At 41.8% G+C, this 27,444-nt stretch overlaps 1 protein-coding gene across 4 annotated transcripts in view; it reads left to right on the top strand.

The window, feature by feature from the left end:
• LOC111970430 (receptor-type tyrosine-protein phosphatase alpha) overlaps positions 1 to 27,444 on the top strand; it is a 57,642-nt gene that overhangs the window by 5,834 nt on the left and 24,364 nt on the right. The gene's annotated exons all lie outside the window — the stretch shown is intronic.

Here is a 27,444-nt window from a genome sequence, read left to right as displayed (position 1 = left end):
TCCTTAACTGACTTGCCTAGTTAAATAAAATGTAACTGTAACTAGACCACTCAGAAACAGTCAATGTCGTTTTGGTAATCAACTCCAGTGTGTATTTGACCTTGTGTTTTAGGGTATTGTCCTGCTGAAAGGTGAATTTGTCTCAGTGTTTGTTGGAAAGCAGACTGTAACAGGTTTTTCTCCAGGATTTAGCCTGTGCTTAGCCCTATTCAGTTTATTTTTATCAACAACAACAAAAAACTCTCTTGCCGATGACAAGCGTACCCATAACATGCAGCCACCACCATGCTTGAAAATATGGAGAGTGGTACTCAGTAATATGTTGTTGGATTTGCCCGAACATAACACTTTGTATTCAGGACATGAAGTTAATTTCTTTGCCACATTTTTTGCAGTTTGACTTTAGTGCCTTAATGAAACAATATTTTAATTATGTACGTGCTTCTTTCTTTTCACTCTGTCATTTCGGTTAGTATTGTGGAGTAACAACAATGTTGATTCATCCTCTGTTTTCTCCTATCAGAGCCATTGAACTCTTAACTGTTTTAAAGCCACCATTTGCCTCATGGTGAAATCCCTGAGAGGTTTCCTTCCTCACCGGTAACTGAATTAGGAAGGGGGCCTGTAGTGCCTGGTTGGTATCGATCTACCAATAGGTGCCCTTTGCGAGGCATTGGGAAATCTTTGTGGTTGAATCTGTGTTTGAAATTCACTGCTCGACTGAGGGACATAACAATTATCTGTATTTGTGAGATACAGAGATGAGGTAGTCATTCAAAAATCACGTTAAACACTTATTGCACACATGCTATTTATTATGAGACTTTTTACTCCYGAACTTATTTAGGCTTGCCATAACAAAGGGGTTGAATACTTTTTGACACAAGACATTTCAGCTTTTAACTTGTAATGAATTGGTAAAAATGTAGGAAAAATCATTCCACTTTGACATTATGGGGTGTTGTGTGTAGGCCAGTGACACAAAATCAAAATTGAATCCATATTAAATTCAGGCTGCAACACAATAAAATGTGGAAACGTCAAGGTGTGTGAATACTTTCTGAAGGCACTGTAGATATGTTTTTATAGGTGTTCATTTCTGTAGACTTTAACGGGAGCTCAGCAAGCATGTGTAGAGGGAGAAGTCGGAACGCAATTTGTGTGAGTGAGACGTAGGGGAAAGGGAATTAATGGAGAAGAACTGTTTGATTGTTGGCTTGGTTTCTTTTTTGTTGTGCCCCACAAATACACATGTACAAATGGAACACTGGAGTCAAAGCAAATTAACATTGTCTTCAAGACAACATTTTGACCAAATAAAAAAAGATATCTGGTTAAAGCTCGACTTTTGACGTCCGTTCGAGTACTCGATTACTCATGCCTATCCCTAGTGAGTGGTTGCACCGGTCTCGCCTCTTCACCAAGTTCGGCTTGTCATGTTTTGATTATTCAAGTACAAAGCAGAAGCTGCTTACTTCGCTCTGACATTGACTCGTCATACCTGGACTTCCCCTAGCGTGCCGACAGGCCTGCCCTGACATCAGGTTGTCATGTCTGGGCTCGTCACTGCTCGTCACTAAGTGGTATCTAGGTGTAAGAGCAACTGGGCCTCATCTAGCGTCTTTGCAACAGTTGGGAGATTCATGTCAATATTTAGGGAAAGTAATTTGGTTCTACCATGTCTGAATGTATTAGAGGTGGCTCTCATAACTTTGTTAATTTTGCTTAGTATTTCCATGAGAACACTGAATATGTAGGCTAGGCTACTCTGTAAAGGACAGCCTGTATGATGTTTTGTTTGGTGGGTGTTTTAAACTATCGGATATAGTATGCTGGGAAATTTCACAATTTCTCAGTCCTGACACAATACAGTAAATAAAAAAAGTACTTTGGGTTGGGGCGGGGTGGGCATTGGTGGGGTGGGAGGCAGACAGACCGATAATCTGTTTCCACCAATGTAACACATGGAATTCAATTTCTGAGTGTTACTGCATTGCTGAATGCTGCAGCAAACGTGTTCAGAGATGTTTTTGTCAGTGCAGTTGTGGCCTATATTTCAGTACTATAGTGATTGAAAGTGGTAGAAAGATGAAAACAATTGCCTACTTGGAGAAACAAGAGAATCTGTCTTGCCTCCCACTTTCCCCTAAATATGTGTAGGATAACACGGTATGCTGGCATAGGCCTAGCTAGTGAAGCAAATAACAACATCAGATCCTTCAGTAAATCTTTATCTAACAACTAGGGATGGGTGTTGTCTTTACAGTCCTAGGACCGTTTCTAGTGCCCCAGAGTCTAGACACAGGATTAGGTTCATTTCCATGTTAAAGCACCCATGAGCACCAACATGTGAAGAGGCTATATTTTGTAGAAATTAAGGCATTAGTATGTAAAACATTAGGAACACCTGCTCTTTCCATGACACAGACTGACCAGCTGAATCCAGGATCCCTTATTGATGTCACTTTTAATCCAATGAAGATGAGGGGAAGGAGACCGGTTAAAGGAGTTTTAAGCCTTGAGACGATTGAGATATGGATTGTGAATGGGTGCCATTCAGAGGAGGAATGGGACAAAAAATGTATGTGCCTTTGAATGGGGTATGGTAGTAGGTGCCAGACGCACCAGTTTGTGTCTCAAACTGCAACACTGCTGTGTGTTTCATGCTCAACAGTTTCCCGTATGTATCAAGGATGGTCCACTACCCAAAGGACATCCAGCCAACTTGAAATAACTGGGGGAAGCATTGGCATCAATATGGGCCATCATCCCTGTTTTCAACACCTTGTAGAGTCCATGCCCTGACGAATTGAGGCTCTTCTGAGGGTAAGGGGGGGTGCGCAACTCAATATTAGGAAAGTGTTCCTAATGTATAGTATACTCAGTGTATACATTATTCAACCATTTTCCATCCTAAAAATGAGGAATAAGCAAAGGCTTTGATTTAACAGATGGAAAAGGGGTCTTAGAAAAAATCGAGCAGAAAAGTCTTGAAAGGTTTTAGAAATACATCATAACACAATAATGTTGAAATCTAAGACCTCTGCCAACTAATACCAACACTAATATTTTGTTTGGCATAATGTTTTCTGCCTTCTGTAAGTTTAAGAAAACGTTGCCTTGAAATTCCGTCACCAAAAATATTTAAGATATTTTCACATTTCTCTCCCTCATGAGGGAGGATAATACAAGTTCACAGAAGTAACAAGTAAAGGTAGACCTATCAATTAGTTCGTTTTTACTGATATACATTTTGTTTGAATTATTAATTGATTAAAGCCCAAAATTCTGTTTCCAAATCGGTAACAGAATTTCCCAAAAATCTGTTACTGAATTTCTGCAATTTAATTGGCTACAATGAGAAATCATAGTAGTCACAAACCACAGTTGGGTCACCTGCCTCTGTCCTCCCTTCCACCTGCATACTGTTATGATCAGCTGATAACGGTTTTCTTCCTGTCATCTGGTGGTTTTAAGTGAGTGTAAAAAGTCTAGATACCCCCCCCCCCCCCCTCTCCAATTAATGTCACCTTTCCCAGCTCTTACTGACACCTACCAATGAGCCATGTCTTTCCATTTACTGTAACCAGCATCCTCACCCACTAAGCACCGACTGACACCTGACAACCATGGACGTTGATAAGCAGTTGAAATTGTCAGTCCACCCTGGCCTAAATTTCAACGTCCATAGATGTCGTTTTTTGTTCTGTCCGGACCAGCCCTGATTTCAACGAGCACAGACGTCTGGCCTGACCTTCCTTTGGCCCAAACATAGACATCCATGATTGGTTAAGATTTGTCCTGGAACAAACCAAATCTTACCCAATCATAGACTTCTATGTTTCACAAGTTTGGACAGCACAGTAGAGTACAGTAAACAAAAGTAGGGTATAGTACATTGGGTTCAGTACAATACACAGTAGAGTACATTAGAATACACTATAATGTACTGAACTATACTCTACTGTATTGAACGATACTCTACTGTTCTGTAATGTACTCTACTGTCCTCCACTGAGCTCTACTGTGCTGTGCTTTATATCCAAACAACAGGGTTTGGCCGTGGGGGCTTTACTTTTCCTCATCGCGCTCTAGCGACTCCTTGTGGCGGGCCGGGAGCCTGCAGGCTGACTTCCGGTCATCAGTTGAACAGTGTTTCCTCTGACACGTTGGTGCAGCTGGCTTCCAGGTTAAGCGGGTGGGTGTTAAGAAGCGCGGTTTGTCGGGTCATGTTTCGGAGGACTCATGACTCGACCTTCGCCTCTCCGAGCCTGTTGGGGAGTTGCAGCGATGAGACGATCGTAATTGGATATCACGAAAAGGGGGGTAAAATAGAAAAAATAGTACCCAAATTTGCGAAGGAGCATATTGTATATTTCTACCTTMTTGTGTACCTATTTAGGATACATAACCATGACGAGAATGACATTGATATCCATAATTATGCATTTCTGTGTAGTACAGATCAGGGACCCATGATGAATTTCCAATTTCTCAATTCTGTTAGAGTGTGAATACAATTAACTTAATGTAGTTCAATAACCAAGCTTTTTTTTTCTTCCAAACTCAAGTTGTCATGATTGAAACCTCATTCTTTCTGCTGACATCTTTTGGAGCAGATGGTCACATAAAAAATGGAGAGAGTTTACAGAAATTCTATTACCATATTTTCCATCGGCATAGTTCTTCCAGTAAATGTGTTTTTGTAAAATGTTCAGTGTAAATTATTAAAAGTAGTAATTGTGCAGAGAGTGAGTAGTAGGGTTAGGCGATATCCAGATTTCCATACCTTCATACCATGCCTGTGCCATCCCGGGTATATACGGTATTACTGGTAGTGCACAATTCTCATAGCGGCTATAGGTAAATGCTAACAAGTGCATGCAAACATTTACTACTAGGACAGACAACCCAGCTCATAAAGTTAAGCAACTAGCTCAAAACGCAGTTTGCAGCACGCACAAAACAAATATTATCTGAATCCAGGAGGGGATTGTCTCTGCTGCTGTTACCAAGGCAATTGATTTTGCAAGCTAAAGTTAGCAAAACATAGGTGGAAAGAGTTTAGTTGGCAAATCTTAGATAAATAGTTAGCTTAATAGTTATAAAATACATATATACAGTTGAAGTCGGAAGTTTACATATACTTCGGTTGGAGACATTAAAACTAGTTTTTCAACCACTCCACAAATTTCTTGTTAACAAACTATACAACAATTGTTTAGACAGATTATTTCACTTATTTCAAATCACTGTATGACAATTCCAGTGGGTCAGAAGTGTACATACACTAAGTTGACTGTGCCTTTAAACAGCTTGGAAAATTCCAGAAAAGGATGTCATGGCTTTAGAATCTTCTGATAGGCTAATTGACATCATTTGAGTCAATTGGAGGTGTACCTGTGGATGTATTTCAAGCCTACCTTCAAACTCAGTGCCACTTTGCTTGACATCATGGGAAAATCAAAAGAAATCAGCCATGACTTTAGACCTCCACACGTCTGGTTCCTCCTTGGGAGCAATTTCCAAACGTTTGAAGGTACCACGTTCATCTGTACAAACAATAGTACGCAAGTATAAACACCATGGGACCACGCAGCCGTCATAAAGGAAGGAGACTCGTTCTGTCTCCTAGAGATGAACGTACTTTGGTGTGAAAAGTGCAAATCAAACCCAGAACAACATTAAAGGACCTTGTGAAGATGCTGGAGGAAACAGGTACAAAAGTATCTATATCCACAGTAAAACGAGTCCTATATCGACATAACCTGAAAGGTCACTCAGCAAGGAAGAAGCCACTGCTTCAAAACTGCCATAAAGCCAGACTACGGTTTGCAACTGCACATGGGAACAAAGATCGTACTTTTTGGAGAAATGTCCTCTGGTCTGATGAAACAAAAATAGAACTGTTTGGCCATATTGACCATCATTATGTTTGGAGGAAAAAGGGGGAGGCTTGCAAGCCGAAGAACACCATCCCTACCTTGAAGCACGGGGGTGGCAGCATCATGTTGTGAGGGTGCTTTGCTGCAGGAAAGACTGGTGCACGTCACAAAATAGATGGCATCATGAGGATGGAAAATTATGTGGATATATTGAAGCAACACCTCAAGACGTCAGTCAGGAAGTTAAAGCTTGGTCGCAAATGGGTCTTCCAAATGGACAATGACCCCAAGCATACTTCCAACGTTGTGGCAAAATGGCTATAGTACAACAAAGTCAAGGTATTGGAGTGGCCCCCACAAAGCCCTGACCTCAATCCTATAGAAAATGTGTGGGCAAAACTGAAAAAGCGTGTGTGAGCAAGGAAGCCTACAAACCTGACTCAGTTACACCAGCTCTGTCAGGAGGAATGTGCCAAAAATTAACCCAACTTATTGTGGGAAGCTTGTGGAAGGCTACCTGAAACATTTGACCCAAGTTAAACAATTTAAAGGGAATGCTACCAAATACTAATTGAGTGTATGTAAACTTCTGACCCACTGGGAATGTGATGAAAGAAATAAACGCTGAAATAAATCATTCTCTCTACTATTATTCTGACATTTCACATTCTTAAAATAAAGTGGTGATCCTAACTGACCTAAGACGGGGGATTTTTACTAGGATTAAATGTCAGGAATTGTGAAAAACTGAGTTTAAATGTATTCGGCTAAGATGTATTTAAACTTCCGACTTCAACTGTGTATATATAGCTGGTAAACATTTAGTAGTGAATTGATCACCTCACTTAAATTGTGCTGCAGAGATGACTCACCTCCCATTTTGCTCGTTGTGCTTCTTTTGTAAACAAACACACGTGACTTGCTCAAACCACTGTTTTGGGAAACTAGTACCAATAAGCTTCATAATGGAAAAAGCTTCATAATTAAAAATTATCTAATGGGCGAAATGATGATCACGATCTGCTTTATCGATTATCTAGTGCACAAGTTGACTGCAGGTATTTATTTAAAATGTACTAATATTCAAAGCCCCAAAAAACGCAAATTACCAGATTGCCAACCAAATGTTAACCAGTACTAAGGAATCCTCATAGAGAATGCTAATGAACGCATTGTGAACATCTTGTGCAGTTTCTGAACTAAACTATACAAGTATAAAAGTAACAAAAAAAATGCTACTCACAGTTTGCTGATATTCTCTGCTGTTACCAAGCGAATGCTTGATTTTGGAAGAAGCTAACCCCTTAGCTAGACAGCGAACTAGCTACTAAATTAGCAAGCCAAATGCACAACTGCAGATTTTAACTTAATAGTTATAAGATATCTAGCTGGCAAACATTTAATTGTTAATTCCATACTGTACTTAGATTTGGCTTAGGTCCTCAGATCCTTAAGTTCTACAGTTGCACCATCAAGAGCATCCTGACTGGTTGCATCAATGCCTGGTATAGCAACTGTTCAGCCTCCGACCGCAAGGCACTACAGAGGGTAGTGTGTACGGCCTAATACATCACRGGGGCCAGGCATCCTGCCATCCAGGACCTTCTATACAAGGCGGTGTCAGAGAAAGGCCCAAAAAATGGTCAAATACTCCAGCTACCTTAGTCATAGACTATTCTCTCTGCTACCGCATGGCAAGTGGTACCGGGGCGCCACGTCTAGGTCCAAAAGGCATCTTAACAGCTTCTACCCCCAAGCCATATGACTCCTGAACAGCTAATCAAATGGCTACCCAGGCTATTTGCATTGTCGTCGTCCCCCCACCCCCTCTTTTACACTACTCTCTGGTTATCTATGCATAGTCACTTTAACTCTACCTACATGTACATATTACCTCGACTAACCTGTGCCCCCGCACATTGACTCTGTACCGGTACCCCCCTGTATACGGCAGGTAGCCTAGTGGTTAGAGCGTTGGGCCAGTAACCGAAAGGTTGCTAGATCGAATCCCCGAGCTGAGAAGGTAAAAATCTGTCGTTCAAATAACATTTGATTTGATCACCTGGCGTGTGCTGCACGACAGTGAGTGATTCACAAGGCTCCCGTCTCATCTTTGTGTGCTTGTAAACAAACACCATGTGACTGGGGACCAACTTGTGCAATACATTAGGATATACATTTTCTTTATATCCTAATGTATTGCACAAGTTTACTGCAGGTATTTTCTTAAATGAAACAAATTAAAAGAAATAGTTTCAACAGTCCCATGGCTTTTTCCAAATACCTCAGTCTACGGTATACCGCCCAAGCCTAGTGAGAAGGAAATGTAAACTTTGCGAGGTGGAATTGAGGTACAGTAATGGTAGTACAGGTACAATGCTTAACTATCTGAAAGGGATGCACTATGACACCCAAACCGTTGCTTGCAGCGGCATTGTGAATTAATGTGGAATTTTATAAATTTTTCTTATCGTTTTAACGGAAAACCTCAAAAAACCTTGTCAAATCCCTGTTCTTAGCGGAGTTCCGTTATTGTGGAATTGCCCATAGCAGCTCATTAAAAAAGTTCACCTTGAGTGACAGTTTGACACTACAGTGGAGCTATTTTCATTCATTAGGCCCATCTTCACTACTACAACATGCACTGTCAACCTGCATGCTTGCTCCAGAATTTTTCTGTTGTCACAACGGGGACCCAAATCACTGACATGAACTCGCTTATGGACTAAAGGTGTTCGCATGCTTCCCAGCCAAAACAGTTCGGAAGAGTTTGTGCATATATTATAATGACATTTTGAGACGTTTTTGTTTGTTTTGGACTTCGGTGAGGTTTTTTTTCAGCTGTTCGGGCACAATTCGGTGAGCTGAAGTCTACGCCCCTTTGTCGGTGATTGGTCAACAGTAGGGATTCTTCAAAAAAGTCTTGTCATTCAACGAGAGATGACAATTTATCATGCACATTTTTCGTAGAGAAACTGCCCCAAACATCTTAGTTAGATGTAAAATTGTGTAACTAAGATCTCCTCGGCAAAAACATCAAAATTTATGACAGATTAATTCTGTCTGTTTTGAGGAAGTGTATACTGGCTACGGTGTCTCAAAATTGAAAATGGTACTAATGATGCTTTTTTTCTTGTTTTTCAAGCGACGGTGTTTTAATGGAGAATGTGAGCATGCTCATTCGGCTAGCCGAGTTCAGCTAAGCGCAAGCCGAACTGAAGCATGCTGAGTCTTAACAAGTCACACAATAACTGGCTAGAMGGGGGTTTCTAGTATGGTATGTAGGTTTATGTCTACAGTGTTCTTCAACCATTAACTATGGTGGGTCGCCCATCTCACCTAGGTCGGTTGACTGCCGCCAAGTTAGGCGTCCACTGATTTCAGTGGAAAAGTTATTTGGTGTCATCTCTTCTGCCCTATGTAAAAAAAATATCAAATACTGATGTCACAGAGAGGGTGTAGAGTAGCTCTGGTTCTTTAATGAGCCCGGGATGGGTTTCTTATTGTGCATAGCTAAGGGAGTGTCATGGTTTCAGCAGAGGTTGGGCAGTTTTTCCAGTCACATAAGCCTGGAGCTTACGGTTGGGGCTAGTTCTTTGAAAATATAATGTATACTTGATTTGGTGCACTGGGTAGACGGGTGAAATATTTCAAAAATATTTCCAACTTGCTAGCGGCCCTCAGGTCGCTAACGCATTCAACTGAAATGTGTCTTACGCATTTAACCCAACCCCTCTGAATCAGAGAGGTGCGGGGTCTGCCATAATCGACATCCACGTCTTCAGGGAACAGTGGGCTAACCCCCTTGCTCAGGGGCAGAACGACAGATTTTTACCTTGTCAGCTCGGGGATTCGATCCAGCAACCTTTCGGTTACTGGCCCAACGCTCTAACGACTAGTCTACCTGCCGCCTGGGTCTCTGCACTCTATTGTTCCTCTAATCAATCATCAATGCAAATGAAATTGAAAATCATATGCCTGTATTTTAAAATCTGGGAGAATTATTCTTTTTTTTAAATCAATGGCGGTCTAATTATTTAGGCTGGGTGGAAGTATCATGCTTTTAAAACTCACTGTTACATTGTTTTACGTCACTATGATCAATCAATTTAAAGAAGTTCAACAACATGTTGACTGTCAGGCTGTGCAGGCAGGCTGCTCCTTCTTTGTTGTGAGGTTTCTCACAGAGCTCACCAGGGGCCTCTACAGTCTGCCCACATCACACAGGTTTAAACTGAGTGGAAAACATGGTTGTTGGAATCTGGTTTCAAAGCCAAACACAACAGCAGCCAAGTTCACTCTACTCTACTGAACCTTCTGTTATAGTTTTGTGTGCAGGGCAATGCATGGCAGCCCGCTGCCTCTACATTGGGCTGGTAGAGTGAGTGAGTGTGGGTTTTGCGGCTTTCAGCTCTCCTCTTGGCCCTACACCACGCTCACAGGTCACAGTGGCTTTGGAGGAAGGCTGCTGCCTAGTGCCGCCACATCCTCTCCTCTGTGTGATGTGGGCAGACTGGAGAGGCCCCTGGTGAGCTCTGTGTGAAACCTCACAACAAAGAAGGAGCAGCCTGCCTACACAGCCTGACTGAGTCAACATGTTCGTTCACTCACTGGGATGAGTTTGTGCTTGGTCCTTCGAACCGGACATGATCGTGCTCACGCAAGCTTCGGCTGACGGACACTAAGGTTGCTCTGCACATTATGCCTTGGCGCTAGTCCTGGATCCTCCCCTCCATTTGGCCCGATTTACTGTCTCATATGAATGAGGTGAGTGAACACAGTCACAGAGCATACTAGGAGTCGTATTAGCCCTACAAAGGGAAATCCAGAGGATTGTGGGTGACGCATGTGGTGTTGAGGATGTATAATCCGTGGTCTGTGTTGGGGGTGAGGGAGAGTAGTCCTCTCAGCCCTTGGCATGGCCTACTTGAGCCACCATGAAGAGGGGCATTCAGAGTATTCTTGTCACAGCAGACTCCCTCAGGACACAGGCAGAGTATTAATATGCCATGAATGGGGACAGACAGACTGTCCTTATCTCTCCCCGCGATGACTCGTGAAGCAGTGCACCCTCAAGTGAGAGCGCAAACTTCTTCTTGCTCAATCTGTGGAATGGGAGAATACCCAGACATCCTCCTCACTTATTTGCTTGCCTTGCTGGCGTCATTCCATCAAGGACGTTGGGCTTCTTATCGCTGAGGCTCCTGGCAAGTCGTTCGGACAGTCTGAGCTACCCACCCTTGATGAAGTAGAGTTGATGGCATTTGGCGCGCATGTACCCTTATGAGCTGGTTTGCTTGAGCTGTAGAGGGTGACTCAGTTAAATGTAATTGTAATTCGGTGTCTGTTTCAACTACAGAGAATGAAACAGGACGTTAGAGAATTAGGTGAAATCCACTGAGTCGAGAGCTCTGCTCAGATTGATGTTATAAGGTGCAAACGTGACAGGAAGAAGAGGATTGGCAATCGGCGATCAATGTGGGCCTACTTATTATGAGCGTAGATTAAACCCAAAGCCGATGGGAACAAGTGGGAGGATCTAGCGTACCACTAAAATGCATTGTGGTTTAGCTGTTTTAATTTTATGATGATATTTTGAGGGTGGATGGACATATACAGTGGGGAGAACAAGTATTTGATACACTGCCGATTTTGCAGGTTTTCCTACTTACAAAGCATGTAGAGGTCTGTAATTTTTATCATAGGTACACTTCAACTGTGAGAACGGAATCTAAAAACAAAATCCCGAAAATCACTATTGTATGGTTTTTAAGTAATTAATTAGCATTTTATTGCAAGCATAAGTATTTGATCACCTACCAACCAGTAAGAATTCCGGCTCTCACAGACCTGTTAGTTTTTCTTTAAGAAGCCTCCTGTTCTCCACCTCATTACCTGTATTAACTGCACCTGTTTGAACTCGTTACCTGTATAAAAGCACCTGTCCACCACACTCAATCAAACAGACTCCAACCTCTCCACAATGGCCAAGACCAGAGAGCTGTGTAAGGACATCAAGGATAAATTGTAGACCTGCACAAGGCTGGGATGGGCTACAGGACAATAGGCAAGCAGCTTGGTGAGAAGGCAACAACTTTGGCGCATTATTAGAAAATAGAAGAAATAGAAGAAGTTCAAGATGATGGTCAATCACCCTCGGTCTGGGCTCCATGCAAGATCTCACCTCGTGGGGCATCAATGATCATGAGGAAGGTGAGGGATCAGCCCAGAACTACACGGCAGGACCTGGTCAATGACCTGAAGAGAGCTGGGACCACAGTCTCAAAAAAAACCATTAGTACACACTACGCCGTCATGGATTAAAATCCTGCAGCGCACACAAGGTTCCCCTGCTCAAGCAGCGCATGTCCAGCCCGTCTGAAGTTTGCCAATGACCATCTGGATGATCCAGAGGAGGAATGGGAGATCATGTGGTCTGATGATTCAAAAATAGAGCTTTTGGGCTAACTCCACTCGCCGTGTTTGGAGTAAGAAGAAGGATGAGTACAACCCCAAGAACACCATCCCAACCGTGAAGCATGGAGGTGGAAACATAATTCTTGGGATGCTTTTCTGCAAAGGGGACAGGACGACTGCACCGTATTGAGGGGAGGATGGATGGGGCCATGTTATGCGAGATCTAGCCAACAACCTCCTTCCTCAGTAAGAGCATTGATGATGGGTCGTGGCTGGTCTTCCAGCATGACAACGACCCGAAACACACAGCCAGGGCAACTAAGGAGTGCTCCGTAAGAAGTATCTCAAGGTCCTGGAGTGGCCTAGCCATCTCCAGACCTGACCCAATAGAAATCTTTGGAGGGAGCTGAAAGTCCGTATTGCCCAGCGACAGCCCTTTAAATGAAACAAATTGTAAAATGCCCCTTTAAAGATGCACTGTTGGCTAAAATTCTAATAGTTCAAAGAGTAAAATACACAAAAACAAAACTTAATGTGAAGCGTAGAAATTACACACATATAAGATCTACCACTTCTTTAAAAAAATTTTTAGGGTGGATCAGCTTAATATTGCGGAAAGATTGTTGCTTCCATCAATGTAATTGTCTGCATCATTTCCAATCCCCCATATATTTTGGGGTAAATATATATATCCATATGCATACATACACGCGTGTGTGTGTGTGTGTGTGTGTGTGTGTTGTGTGTGTGTGTGTGTGTGTGTGTGTGTGTGTGTGTGTGTGTGTGTGTGTGTGTGTGTGTGTGTGTGTGTGTGTTGTGTGTGTGTGTGTGTGTGTGTGTGTGTGTGTGTGTGTGTTGTGTGTTGTGTTGTATATAATATATATATAAAATAAAAAATGAATATTACCTTTATTATTCACTGCAAACCCTACCACCCCTCCCCCAATTGGAGTAAACTAATAAACAATAACACTTAGGCTTCTATCTTCAGTGTATACATAATATACATATTTTACAGACAATCTATTTCACAATAGTTATATTTTTTGTTTTTAGTCCTTCCTCTATTTCTGATGTCCATCCAGATTGATTTATATTTGTAACTGTGCTATTTCACAAAATTTCTGAACCTTTATACATTTTACAAACCCCGTATGTTTTACAATGGTTATCTTGTTGTTATTAGTCCCACCCTTCAGCTCCATTCAACCCCTCCCATCTATCTCTTAACACCATCAATTTTGGATTTCTAGATCTACCACTTCTTAGACTTGCTTTCAATGAGAATGACAGATCTATAACTCACATTTCTATAGGATTTTGTCGGGTCGCACCAAAAAGTTACATATTGCAGCTTTAAGTAGCCTAAATCTCTCACACTATGTGAATCAAATACCATGAGGAGCAACAGAGGCCGCTATAGAGGCCTGTGTGCGGGATATCCACCTAAAGAGACTACGTCGGAAAGTGGATAAATCGCTTCTACCCTCCGTTCTATTGGCAAATGTACAATCACTGGAGAATAAACTGGATGAGCGCTGTTTGAGACTATCCTATCAAGCTTTTCTGAATAACTGTAATATTGGTAAATATATATCTAGCTGGTTTTTCTATACCCCTGGCAGGACAAAACATCTGTGTCGTGGAAGCTGAGGGGGGGTGGTTTCTCTTTGTTAACAACTGGTGAGTGATCTCTAATATTAAGGATGTCTCAAGGTTCTGCTTGCCTGAGTTAGTGTGGTCTACAGTTCATCATGAGCTATGCTATTTACCAAGAGTTTTCATATTTTTCGTAGCTGTCTCTTTACCACCACAAACCAATGCTGGCACGAAGACCGCACTCAATGAGAACATGCTCACCCAGCGGCAACGCTTCTAGTGGCCAGTGACTTTAATGCAGGAAAACTGAAATCCTTTAACCTAATTTCTACCAGCATGTCACCTGTGCAGCTAAAGACGAAAAAACTCTCGATCACCTTTACTCCACACACAGAGACCCYTACAAAACTATCCCTCGCCCTCCATTTGACAAATCTGACCATAACACTATCCTCCTGCTTACAAGCAAAATCTCAAACGGGAAGTACCAGTGAAACCCTCAATACGGAAGTGGTCCGATGAAGCGGATGCAAAGGTACAGGACTGTTTCGCTAGCACAGATTGGAATATGTTCCGGGATTCATCCGATGGCATTGAGGAGTTTTAGGGCTGTCCCCAACAACAACCAAAAAATCTTTGTCGACCGAGAGTCGTTCTTTCGACTAATCGATTGGTCAAAATGTTTAACCTTATTTTTTACATATATAGACACACACCCTATGTGTTTGAATAAAATCAACTACATATGCACTGAGCTTGTCTGATGCTTTAAGCACACTGTTTGATTAAATAAGTAAGACACAAGTGACTCAGAGCCTGATGGTCACTGTGTTAAAATTACAGTGAGTTTTGAAACCAAAATAGGTGACCTACGTGATTTGTGTAGATCTGATGAGAAAAGTTTGGGGGGGGGTTGGATCACTACTGGCTGTATCCAAGGCTCAGCCAATCGTTCACATAACAGAATGCAGCGCAGACAACCAATTTACTAGTTACAGCATCAGCGCGAGCTCTGGAAAGGCATCTTACCAGTTACAGCAGCGCGTCCCCTGAACGATAACGAAGAGGTAAAGTTAGGTGAGAAGCCTGACCATGGAGACCGGGGTGAAAAGGTGATGAACTGTACTTCATGAGCTGTAACCGAAAAACAACTGGCATTTGGAAAGTTTAAATGAGGGAGCAAGTGTGGTGGAACAAGAATTGTTAGCATTGTTAAGTATCTTGCTAGCTGGATCAAATTCTACGATAGCTAGCTAGAGAATTGTTGAGCAACATTAACCAACTCATCTGATCAAATAATTGAGTTTATGGTGTGAAAATTAGCTTGCTAATAAAGTCAGACAGCCAACGTTAGCTTGCTAACGTTACAACATCAGATTAGCTGACATTAGCAACCTAACCAATTCACTATAGTATTAACTGGTATACGACTCCTTGACCTTCCTCAAGTTATAACTCGTTAGTTGCTTACTGGACCCTGGCAATCTGTGTGAAATGTTAACTAGCTAACGAACTAACCACTATCTGTTAACTAATGTTTTCCCTCTACAGTATGTGGTTAATTTTCAGAATGAGAGAATTAAGGGAAAATGAGGTATTGCTTCTTAAACAAGTGGATTCAGGGATCAAGTGTAGCTGTAGCTGGGCCTGGCTTAAGCTGGATGCCACTATAGAGGTGAAAGGAACACCACACACTTTCRCTCTTTCTCACTTTTGCTGGCACATTGTAGAACAGATGTCCACAGGCAGAATGTGTACAATGTAATAATGTGCAGTGTAGCCCAAATATTGTTTTTGTTTTTCATGTTTCAGTGCAACAACTAAAAAGTGTCACCTTTTTGGGCCCTCACCAGTTTTCATGCCTGTGCTAAAGCTGCAACATCATTTCAGACGTTTACTTTCTTACTTTTTTCTGACTGAGAAGTTCTGTTACCGAAATCCCAAATTTTTTAAGGAATAACATTCCCTTTTCCCTCAACCCTTGCTCTCTTTACGTGTAACATGTAAGCATCGCATGCATGTGACCAATAGGGCCTGACATACAGCCCATCATAATCACATCAATAAATTGGTTATTACAAACTCCGAACACAGTAACACGTGAAGGCAAAATGGATGCGGAGGATGTGAAAAAGAACCTTGAAACAGGCAAATGTTTACTGGTTGCTCAGGAGGGGAAGGGGGAAGTCAGATCTATGGAAAACATTTGACTTAGTTGTGGAAACTACTAAAGCTCAAGAAAAAAGAGGGTATAGGAGCAAGCATTGCGTGAGTATTATGTGTGCCAAACAGTTGCTGTTAGATTACAATATTTATAACTTTTTCTGACCATTTGGAATAGTGTAAACAACACTGAATAAATAAGTTTACCAGACAGTCTGTTCTAACTATATATATATATATAGTCTGACTGACTTAGTCTGACTGTTCATATATATATATATATATATTTCTTTTTTTTGGCAAGTCTGTTAGGACATCTATTTTGTGCATGATACAAGTAATTTTTCCAACAATTGTTTACAGACCGATTAATTCACTGTATCACAATTCCAGTGGGTCAGAAGTTTACATACACTAAGTTGACTGTGCCTTTAAACAGCTTGGAAAATTCCAGAAAATGATGTCATGGCTAGAGGTCGACCGATTAATCGGAATGGCCGATTTAATTAGGGCCGATTTCAAGTTTTCATAACAATCGGAAATCGGTATTTTTGGACACCGATTTTGCCGATTTAAAAAAATATATATATTTTGTTTATATATAAATATGTATGATCTCTGTAATTGCAAACAAAGGTTTCTGTACCAAATATTAAGTTCTGCTTTTCTGATGTATCAAATACTTATGTCATGCAATAAAATGCTAATTAATTACTTAAAAATCATACAATGTGATTTTCTGGATTTTTGTTTTAGATTCCGTCTCACAGTTTAAGTGTACCTATGATAAAAATTACAGACCTCTACATGCTTTGTAAGTAGGAAAACCTGACATTCTCCCAACCAACCTGACAACCTTGACATTCTCCCAACCAGCTTCATGAGGTAGTCACCTGGAATGCATTTCAAGTAGCAGCTGTGCCTTGTTAAAGGTTTATTTGTATAACTTCTTTCCTTAATGCGTTTGAGCCAATCAGTTGTGTTGTGACAAGGTAGGGGTGGTATCCAGAAGATAGCCCTATTTGGTAAAAGAACAAGTCCATATTATGGCAAGAACAGCTTAAATAAGCAAAGAGAAATGACACTACATCATTACCTTAAGACATGAAGGTCAGTCAATGCGTAACATTTCAAGAACTTTGAAAGTTTCTTCAAGTGCAGTCACAAAAACCACCAAGCGCTATGATGAAACTGGCTCTCATGAGGACCGCCACAGGAAAGGAAGACCCAGTGTTACCTCTGCTGCAGAGGATAAGTTCATTAGAGTTACCAGCCTCAGAAATTGCAGCCCCAAAAAATGCTTCAGATTTCAATTTACAGACACATCTCAACATCAACTGTTCAGAGGAGACTGCGTGAATCAGGCCTTCATGGTCGATTTGCTGCGAAGAAACCACTACTAAATGACACCAATAAGAAGAAGAGACTTGCTTTGGCCAAGAAACACGAGCAATGGACATTAGACCAGTGAAATCTGTCCTTTGGTCTGATGAGTCCAAATTTGAGATTATTGGTTCCAACCGCCGAGTAGGTCAACAACTGATCCCCGCATGATTCCCATGTGAAGCTTGGAGGAGGGGTGATGGTCTGTGATTTTTATTTTTAATTCAAAGCACACTTAACCAGCATGGCTACCACAGCATTCTGCAGCGATACGCCATCCCATCTGGTTTGCGCTTAGTCTGACTATCATTTATTTTTCAACAGGACAATGACCCAAAACACACCTCCAGGCTGTGTAAGGGCTATTTGACCAAGAAGGAGAGTTATGGAGTGCTGCATCAGATGACCTGGCCTCCACAATCACCCGACCTCAACCCAATTGAGATGGTTTGGGATTAGTTGGACCGCAGAGTGAAGGAAAAGCAGCCAACAAGTGCTCAGAATATCTGGGAATTCCTTCAAGATGGTTGGAAAAGCATTCCAGGTGACTACCTCATGAAGCTGGTTGAGAGAACGCCAAGAGTATGCAAAGCTGTCATCAAGGCAAAGGGTGGCTACTTTGAAGATTTTGAAATATAAAATATATTTTGATTTGTTTAACAAATTTGGTTACTACATACTACATGTCTTCACTATTATTGTACAAATATCATATATATTTTTTTGCAAATGGTAAAAATAAAGGAAAACCCTTGAATGAGTAGGTGTGTCCCAACTTTTGACTGGTTGTGTGTGTGTGTGTGTGTGTGTGTGTAAGACTAAAAAAGTTGCATGCATTCGTGAATAGTGGTTTATTTCTTTTTTGGCCTAATTATTCAAAGCTCCCTTTGTTATTTAATTTTAAAACTAAAATGCTTGATTGCATTTCAGAGCATGAATGTCTCGTGTGCTGTGTAATGGCATGAAGGAATGATGCAACTTAGGCCTATATTTCAATATATAGGCTACTGTAAGTTATGGTATTAAGACTAAACAGGACGCGCCCTTAGGCCTACAGCTCAATGGTGGTTATTGAAGGATACTATACAAAGCCTGCTAATGATAATGACATGACTTATTATAATGATCATAATAATAATTGTAATAATAAGAAGGAGATCAAGAAAAAGGAGAGTATAGGAGCGAGACCTGCGTGCATATGATGTGTGACATAGGTGCTGTTAAATTACAATATAATTTTTCAGCCTGTTTGGAACAGTGTAAACTACACTAAATAAATTCTAAGTAATACCAGTCTGTTCTAATGGAAAAAGAATGTAAAGGCTTTATTAAAGCAGTCCAAAGATTAAAAACAGCTGACTCTGTGAAATTGCTTTATACAACATTTTTCTGTTGCATGAGGCTTGGCGCTCACGGAATCAGTATGCTGGTTAACTTTGCTATTATGCACATGGCAACATAGGTAAAGTCACCAATTTTATGGCGCACTGAAGATTATGTTTCCGAACCGTGGAGAGTGACCATATACAACACAGGAGAAATGGCCAGAATGCGTACTCTGAGCATGCGCTGACCAGCTGACAAGTGTCTTTATAGAGGGTAGTGCGTACGGCCCAGTACATCATTGGGGCCGAGCTCCCTGCCATCCAGGACGTCTATACAAGGCGGTGTCAGACGAAGCCCCTAAAAATTGTCAGACTCCAGCCACCCAAGTCATAGACTGTTCTCTCTGCTACCGCACGGCACCAATGCACCAGGTCTGGAACAACAGGACCCTGACCCCCAAGCTATAAGACTGCTAAATAATTAGTCCAGGTAGCTATTTGTTAACTATCTGCATTGACCCTTTTTGCACGAACTCTTTTGACTCATCACATACGCTGCTGTTATTATCTATCCCGTTGCCTAGTCACTGTATCCCTACCTAAATGTACAGATCTACCTCAATTACCTCGTACTCCTGCACATCAAATCGGTACTGGTACCCCGTGTATTTAGCCAAGTTATCGTTACTCATTGTATTTATTCCTCATTATATTTTTTACATTGTTGGGAAGGGCCCAAAAGGAAGCAATTCACAGTTAGTCTACACCTGTTGTTTATGAAGCTATAAGGTTCTATCGGATTCTGCCTTTTTGTAAAAATGTTGTTATTGACATAGCCTTGTTCTGTTCAATGTTCTCTACCTAGCCTATATAGTACTCTAAATATCCCAATTCATGTTGTTAAGTTCAAAAGAATACAATATCAAAATCGCTGACACCATTCAAACCAATGAGGGTTGTGAACTTTGAAGCCAATCATCTCCGGATCATCTTTTTGCAGATAGAACCAAGTTTTGGTTCCAGTCCTGCTGTGCTAACACTTCCTTTGGCTGCCTTTCCTTCCAGTTCTCTGCTGCCAATGACTGGAACGAATTGCAAAAATCACTGAAGCTGGAGACTTATATCTCTCTTTCTAACTTTAAGCATCAGCTGTTAGAGCAGCTTACKGATCACTGTACCTGTACACAGCCAATCTGTAAATAGCACACCCAACTACCTCATCCCCATATTGTTATTTATCCTGTTGCTCTTTTGCACCCCAGTATCTCTACTTGCACATCTATCACTCCAGTGTTAATGCTAAATTGTAAATATTTCACCTTTATGGCCTATTTATTGCCTTACCTCTCTACTCTTCTACATTTGCACACACTGTACATAGATTTTTCTATTGTGTTATTGACTGTACATTTGCAGTCTATCCACAGTGCCATCTGTCTTTCACCAAAGCCCCATATACCACCCACCACTGTGACCTGTATGCTCTCGTTGGCTGGCCCTCGCTTCATATTCGTCGCCAAACCCACTGGCTCGAGGTCATCTATAAATCTTTGCTAGGTAAAGCCCCACCTTATCCCAGCTCACTGGTCACCATAGCAGCACCCACCTGTAGCACGCGGTCCAGCAGGTATATTTCACTGGTCATCCCCAAAGCCAATTCCCCCTTTGGCCGCCTTTCCTTCCAGTTCTCTGCTGCCAATAACTGGAACGAATTGCAAAAATAACTGAAGCTGGAGACTCATATCTCCCTCACTAACTTTAAGCATCAGCTATCAGAGCAGCTTACAGATCATTGCACCTGTACATAGCCCATCTGTAAATAGCCCATCCAACTACCTCATCCCCATGTTTTTTCTTTTCTTCTGAGCCCCAGTATCTCTACTTGCACATTCATCTTCTGCGCATCTATCACTCCAGTGTTTACTTGCTAAATTACAATTATTTCGCCACTACGGCCTATTTATTTCCTTACCTCCCTAACCTTACTTCATTTGCACACACTGTGTATAGACTTTTTCTATTGTGTTATTGCCTGTACATTTGTTTATGCCATGTGTAACTCTGTGTTGTTTGTGTCGCACTGCTTTGCTTTTTCTTGGCCAGGTCGCAGTTGTAAATGAGAACTTGTTCTCAACTGGCCTACCTGGTTAAATAAAGGTGAAATCAATTAAAAAAAGTATTAGCCTAGGCACAGTTGGATCAGAGGCTTGATAAACCACCAGCCACAGCTAAGGGGTCAGGTAGAAAACTCACTGTTTTGCGTAAAGAAAGCAGCGTAAGTGCAGTGGTTAACCTATGTTCTACTGTCACACTTCTTGCTTTTAAATATGAACGTTAACGCCACCACTGTTTTATATAGGCCTATGTGGCGCAGGGAATTATAAACCCAAAATGTAACTGATTATAAAATATCCATCACACACAATTGCAATAGGCTAAACAACATGCAAAGGTAATCGTGTGTGAGGAATGTATCTTTTATAATGAACTGAACTACTGTCACACTTGGACACGATTTTGTGTGCTTTTTGTGTCTTTGCTGATACGGTTAGGCCTAATGCACATTGGCATCGTTATCCTGCAGCGTCCTGATCTCAAAAAGCCTCAATCGATCAAGACTTTTGGTGATTTGAGTTCAGGTTTGGAAGACATTTTCCCTGTAAGATTGAGCCTTGTGTTGGACAGGAGTGTATTGTTCATGAGGCAACAGTCAACACTAGTGACTAACATGCATGATGCTTTTGGAATATCTTGGCGATCAGATAGAATGCAGCGTTTGCGCTGGATTCGCTGTTCTGAGTAGGTTGTGTATGTATGCACCACTGTTGCTGTTTATAAGGAGGCACATGAACATTATGACGTTTGGGCCCGCGCCCTTCTGCACTTAAACACCTTTCCTGTCTTATGCCGATGTTGAAATTAAGGCTTTTCTTTTAAATTGTTCACCTATTTTGATCCATTTGAGATCAGATGGCAACTAAACAAAATACTGAAAAACAGGCCTTCGCAGTATCGAACTGAATGTGTTTTGTGGACTGCTGCATTATAGCAATTGTGACGGTGCTTTACGAAGACCTTTTTTACAAGGAGCACGTGTGCATAAGTTGAAAAATGTAGGCGTACACAAAGAAATTTAGGAGAACAATGAGAAATATTTGAGATATTAAAGCTTTCTAGGGCACTAGTGCTAAAAAAAGAGAACCCAGGTCACACAGCAAAATATTTGGGTGCATACGTGAGTATAATGGTCGCATGCAGAGCCCTGTGTGGCTATTAATGCAGTGGCATGAAGGTTAGGCTAATAATAAAACATTTCCTCCAATGTAGTCTACACTTATGTTAGGGCCTGGATGATCCCAGTATCACTTATTTTCCCCCAAGGCAAAAATGAAAACACGAAGTAGACTTAACTCTTCGGTCCGTTAACCTGCTGTATGTAAAATATTGTCTGCTTGGAAAATAAATGTGACTTGATGATAACATAATTATGTTTGTTTCCAACATTAGGACTGTTATCCTAAAGAAGAGAAATCCTCTTTGTATTTTGTTTCCTTGCCACAATACTTACTATTACCGCAATACTGGTATCGTCCCTAGTTTGTGGTTCGGAGTCAAAACAGTAAAACAGTAGCCCTGTTGAACACCTTATTAGTCAGTCCTGTAGTAGAAGAACAACATGTCTCTGCCTGAATTGTTTATCTCCCTAGAAATAGGGCGTTTGATGAGACCGCTCATCTCAGGGGGTTGCTGTGATGAAAATGGAGGATAATGCAGCAAGATATCAAAACATAGGAAGTGAGAAATGGGGCACTTTTGGAAAAGTTATGCACATTCTGGCCCAAGCAGACCCAGGTGGACTAACATTGAGCTGGCTAGAACGTTCTAGACATGGCCTTAATCAATTGGATTTGCCTGTGTGGAACTAAGCCTTAGATATCGGAAGATTGCGATCCGAAATGAAGCATTGAGAGGAAGCCACTGTGGACCACGACTTTGTTCTCTGGGTTAGCAGAATATCTTGGTCYGGTATAGCTGTCAACAAAGCTTTCACAACAGGAAACTGAGCAAGAGGAGAACGTTGTACCTTTGCGGTATAGTACAGTGGCATACTAGGCTTAGAAGATGTTTGTGTTGTCAAACTTAGATTTTTTTGGGGGTGCTAGGCTATATTTACTATAAGCTTTGAGGCTGAATATTCTCATATGGATGGATGTGCATGATTCCGTGTCCCTCACATTCTACTGCTACTACAACCAGAGATTGTTCAGTAAGCTTTCTCTACGGTCTCTGCTACAAATAGGCCTATAAGAGCCATCACTCCAAAGGGTGTTTTGTTCTCTTACTTGACTATAAAAGAGAGCAAAGAGAGCACTTTGTTGAGTGAGTGTAGCCTAGGTAGGCCTATGAAGTAGAAACACTTGACTAGTGCCTCTTGAATTAATAATTTCCTCTCCACTTAAGTCACTGGGACATGCCTCTCACAGCACCCACACCTCTCTGTGGACACACACACACACACACACACACACAGAGAAAGGGTTTGGGGACTGCTTAGGTGGACAAAACACATCTATCTGGGTCCCCATAGACTAATGCACTCAGACCTATAGATCAGACTGGTAGGCTACACTTGTACACTACACTCACCGACTGCAACAGTTGCGCCTACTAGCTACGGTTAGCATCGGAAGGCTTCACCTCACCACCATAAAGACTTCGCCCAATCACATGGTGTCCAAAAAGGTCATTTAGGCTCCCAGTGTTGCAAGCCGATTTCAAGTGCAAAGGCTGATTTCATAGAAGACAGCTGATGCAACCATGCCAAATTTGGCCAAATTTAAAGAGGATGCTGCTGTTTCAATCGGTCTAACATTAATTTATAGTCGCTAATGTTAATGGGGATGGTTGTGTCATAGCTGAATCATTGGTTATGAGGATGGTTGTTCTGTGTGTCAGGTGAGGGGAGGCTGGGGCATTCGACAGGAAGGGTTAAAGGGTCAGAGGCTGGTTTTGGATGAGCAAGGGGTTTAGGGGACTAGCAGGCAGACAGACTGCAGGGGAAGGAAGCAATGGTCTGGGCTCTTGCTGTTTTACGACTTTCCTGGAGTCTGAATCAGCTAGGGAGATGGTCTACTAGGGAGGGAGAAAAGCAGATAAAAGCCGATACATTTTTTTTGTCTGCTTTCCATGCTTTGTTTCTGATCGTTAAGTTATTGTGGCAACTTTTAAATGAAGCAATACGCCATTTTAAGAAGGAAGGAAATTTGCTCAATAAAATGTTAGTATGACATGCATAATCTACTATATTTAGTGTGTTTAGTGTGTAGGCCTCTTTGTCGGTATGTTGGTTGTTTTCCTTTAGTTCTATCCTGGATTCAGCTCTGCAGTGATTAGTCTGCTTTAAGAGCAAAGTCAAGTGAAACACTCGCAATGCACAAGGCCACCCTTTAAATTTAGAAACACCTCTTCTAAATTTAGCACAGGGATGAATCCTCATTCTCTGTCCTCGTTTGGGGATAGAAAACGGCAAAAGTGAAACATTTACGTTTACATTTTAGTAATTTACCAGACATTTTTCTCCAGATCAATTTACAGGAACGGTTAGGGTTAAGTGCCTTGCTTAAGAGCACATCAGCATATTTTTCCCCTAGTCGTCTCAGGGATTCGAACTAGCAACCTTTTGGTTACTGGCCCAACGCTCTTAACCGCTAGGCTACCTGCCGCCCAGGCGTGCCATAAAGTCATAAAACCACCCATACGAAAAAGATAGCAGTCAGAGTGTAGTATAACTGCAGTATGCTGCAAATACCAGTCGACTGCAGTAATATTTTTTGTAAGGGCAACTATTTATACATTTTCTCTTCTCAAAATCATATTTTAAACCTTACTGTCACCTTAACCTTAACCACACCGCTAGCCTTAGCCTAACCTTTTAATTAAGACCAACAAGCTCATTTTTGTTCAATTTGTATGATATAGCCAATTTTGACTTTGTGGCTGTTTTTATCTAGTGGAAACCCAAGTGTAGGCTACAGAGAAAAGCTGTTTGGCTCAGACTACTCATGAATAGGAAGACATTTGCAGCAGGTGTTTCTGATTAATAAACATTGCCATGCTGGTGGCTGGTAACATTTTAAATAAAACCCACCCTGAAACGAAACGTAGGCTGAAATAAATGTGCTCGTCATCTCATAGGAAAAGACATTTAAGACTCACGGTAACATCCGAAGTCCCACATTCGGATTTGGCACTTCAAGCCCWAATATATCATACTTTGACTTACTGATGATGACTTATTGACTTGCGTCGATGTGCAACATAATGGGTAAACTCTGGCCGTTGTCTTTCAGCTCAAAAAAAGTGCACTTCTACTGGTGTGGGCATTTAATATCATACATTTGATAGTGGATGAGTAGGCCAAAAGGTTCCCATTTGGAAGTGTCCAACTGATGTTTGGACAGTCTCCAGGTTGAAGACCAGGGCTGGGAAATACTGGTCTAAACTGTAAGAATCACAGCCTTTCCCTCTAGATAGAAGTGGCACAGTAGCTGTTTTTTGCACCCAAATTGGAGATTCTGGCAGTAAATTCCTGATAACCAGGATTTGTATGTCTGTCTGCAGTCATCCCTGTGCGTACGTGTGTGTGTGGCTAGATTGCAATAAAGAGAGCCAGACGGGCTGGATTATTCCTGGGTCAGGACCATGGGATTAGGCCAGGGATTATCACAGCTCAGTCAGTAAAACCGCACCCAGTGGACTGGTGGGATTACATCAGACAGTCAGCCCACCATGCCGGCGCTCTCTAGGCCCTTCCCTACACACACATTTCAACTGAATCCCTTTCATTGTTGTTTGAGGTGAGCCCCACTGCAGTCAATGCAGAAAGCTATTACACAATACAGGCAATTTTGCCAAATCCATGTCCAAGTTCAAAATCTGAAATAATTGTCTCAATCCCGACTCGTGGGTCCTTCGCAGTCCCTAACTTCTCGATTTATTTCCAAAAGTAGGTTAACTATGTCCCGTCTTGCACATAGGGCTAGGCCCAAGTTGAAATGCATACATAACATGCTTTTTCCCCCCAGATTCCGTTTCCTTCACCGTGTCCCACTATGTGGTCATTTATTATTCATGTTACGGTGCACCACCTGGATACGAGACACATCCAGAACAAGAGGGAGAGAGTGATGGGGATTTAGCACATAGAATGGTGGGCTTCTATGTGTGTCCGATGGCTCAGTTGGTTGGAGCACGGAGCTGGCAAAAATGGGGTTGTGGGTTCGATGCCCGCATGGGTCATAGTAGGTTTGGGCGATATGGCCTAAAAAACATATTTTTTAATGTATTTATTTATTGATGGCCTATTTACGATATATACACGACATGGCAAAAGTATATGCTGCTCGTCGAACATCTCATTCCAAAATCATGGGCCTTAATATGGAGTTGGTCCCCCCTTTGCTGCTGTAACAGCCTCCACTCTTCTGGAAAAGGCTTTCCACTAGATGCTAGAACACAGCAGTGAGAACTTGCTTCCATTCAGCCACGAGCATTAGGGAGGTCGTGCACTGATGTTGGGCGATTAGGCCTGGCTCGCAGTCGGCGCCCCTATTCATCCCAAAGGTGTTCCATAGGATTGAGGTCAGGTTCTTCAGGCCAGTCAAGTTCTTCCACACTTATCTCAACAAACTATTTTGTTGCCTCGCTTTGTACATGGGAGCCTTGTCATGCTGAAGCAGGAAAGGGGCTTCATAAAACTGTTGCCACAAAGTTGGAAGCACAGAATCGTCTAGAATGTCATTTTATGCTGTAGCATTAAGATTTCCCTTCACTGGAACTAAGGGGCCCGAACCATGAAACACAGCCCCAGACCATTATTCCTCCTCCACCAAACTTCTCAGTTGGCACTATACATTGGGGCAGGTAGCGTTCTCCTGACATCCGCCAAACCCAGATTCGTCCGTCGGACTGCCAGATGGTGAAGTGTGATTCATCACTCCAGAGAACCCATTTCCACTGCTCCAGAGTCTAATGGCGGCGAGCTTTACGTCACTCCAGCCGACGCTTAGCATTGCGACTGGTGATCTTAGACATGTGTTCGGCCATAGAAACACATTTCATGAAGCTCCCGACTAACAGTTCTTGTGCTGATGTTGCTTCCAGAGGCAGTTCGGAAGTCTAGTGAGTGTTGCAACCGAGGACAGATGATTTTTACGTGCTTCAGCACTCGGCGGTCCCATTCTGTGAGCTTGTATGTGTTAAACTAACTGTAAATCACTTTATTTAAAAGCTGCTGCAAAGTAAGCAGATAAAATAAATGATACAGGCATTATTTGATAACCTAACCGCAGAATATGTAGCGCATTCAGTATAGTTTTTCTTTAACTGAGGAGATAGTCAGATATTTTGGGGATAAATCACCACCTAGCAAGTTTGGGATTAGTCAATCCTTCTGGGAAAAATATTTGACCTTGACCTTCCCTAATTCAAAAGGCAGAGGATGTGCACAGTACAACAATATGATGAAGTGAGAATATTTGTGCCACCCACATACAGGAAAACGGTTCCAAATAAATGACATTATTACGTGTTCCACCACCCATGTTATCTACATTATTACGTGTTCCACCACCCATGTTATCTACATTATTACGTGTTCCACCACCCATGTT

This window comes from Salvelinus sp. IW2-2015, linkage group LG11 (genome assembly GCF_002910315.2).
Source record: "Salvelinus sp. IW2-2015 linkage group LG11, ASM291031v2, whole genome shotgun sequence".
NCBI lineage: Eukaryota > Metazoa > Chordata > Actinopteri > Salmoniformes > Salmonidae > Salvelinus > Salvelinus sp. IW2-2015.
The sequence above is the reverse complement of the archived record's forward strand: the minus strand, read 5'-3'. Positions and strand labels throughout refer to the sequence as shown.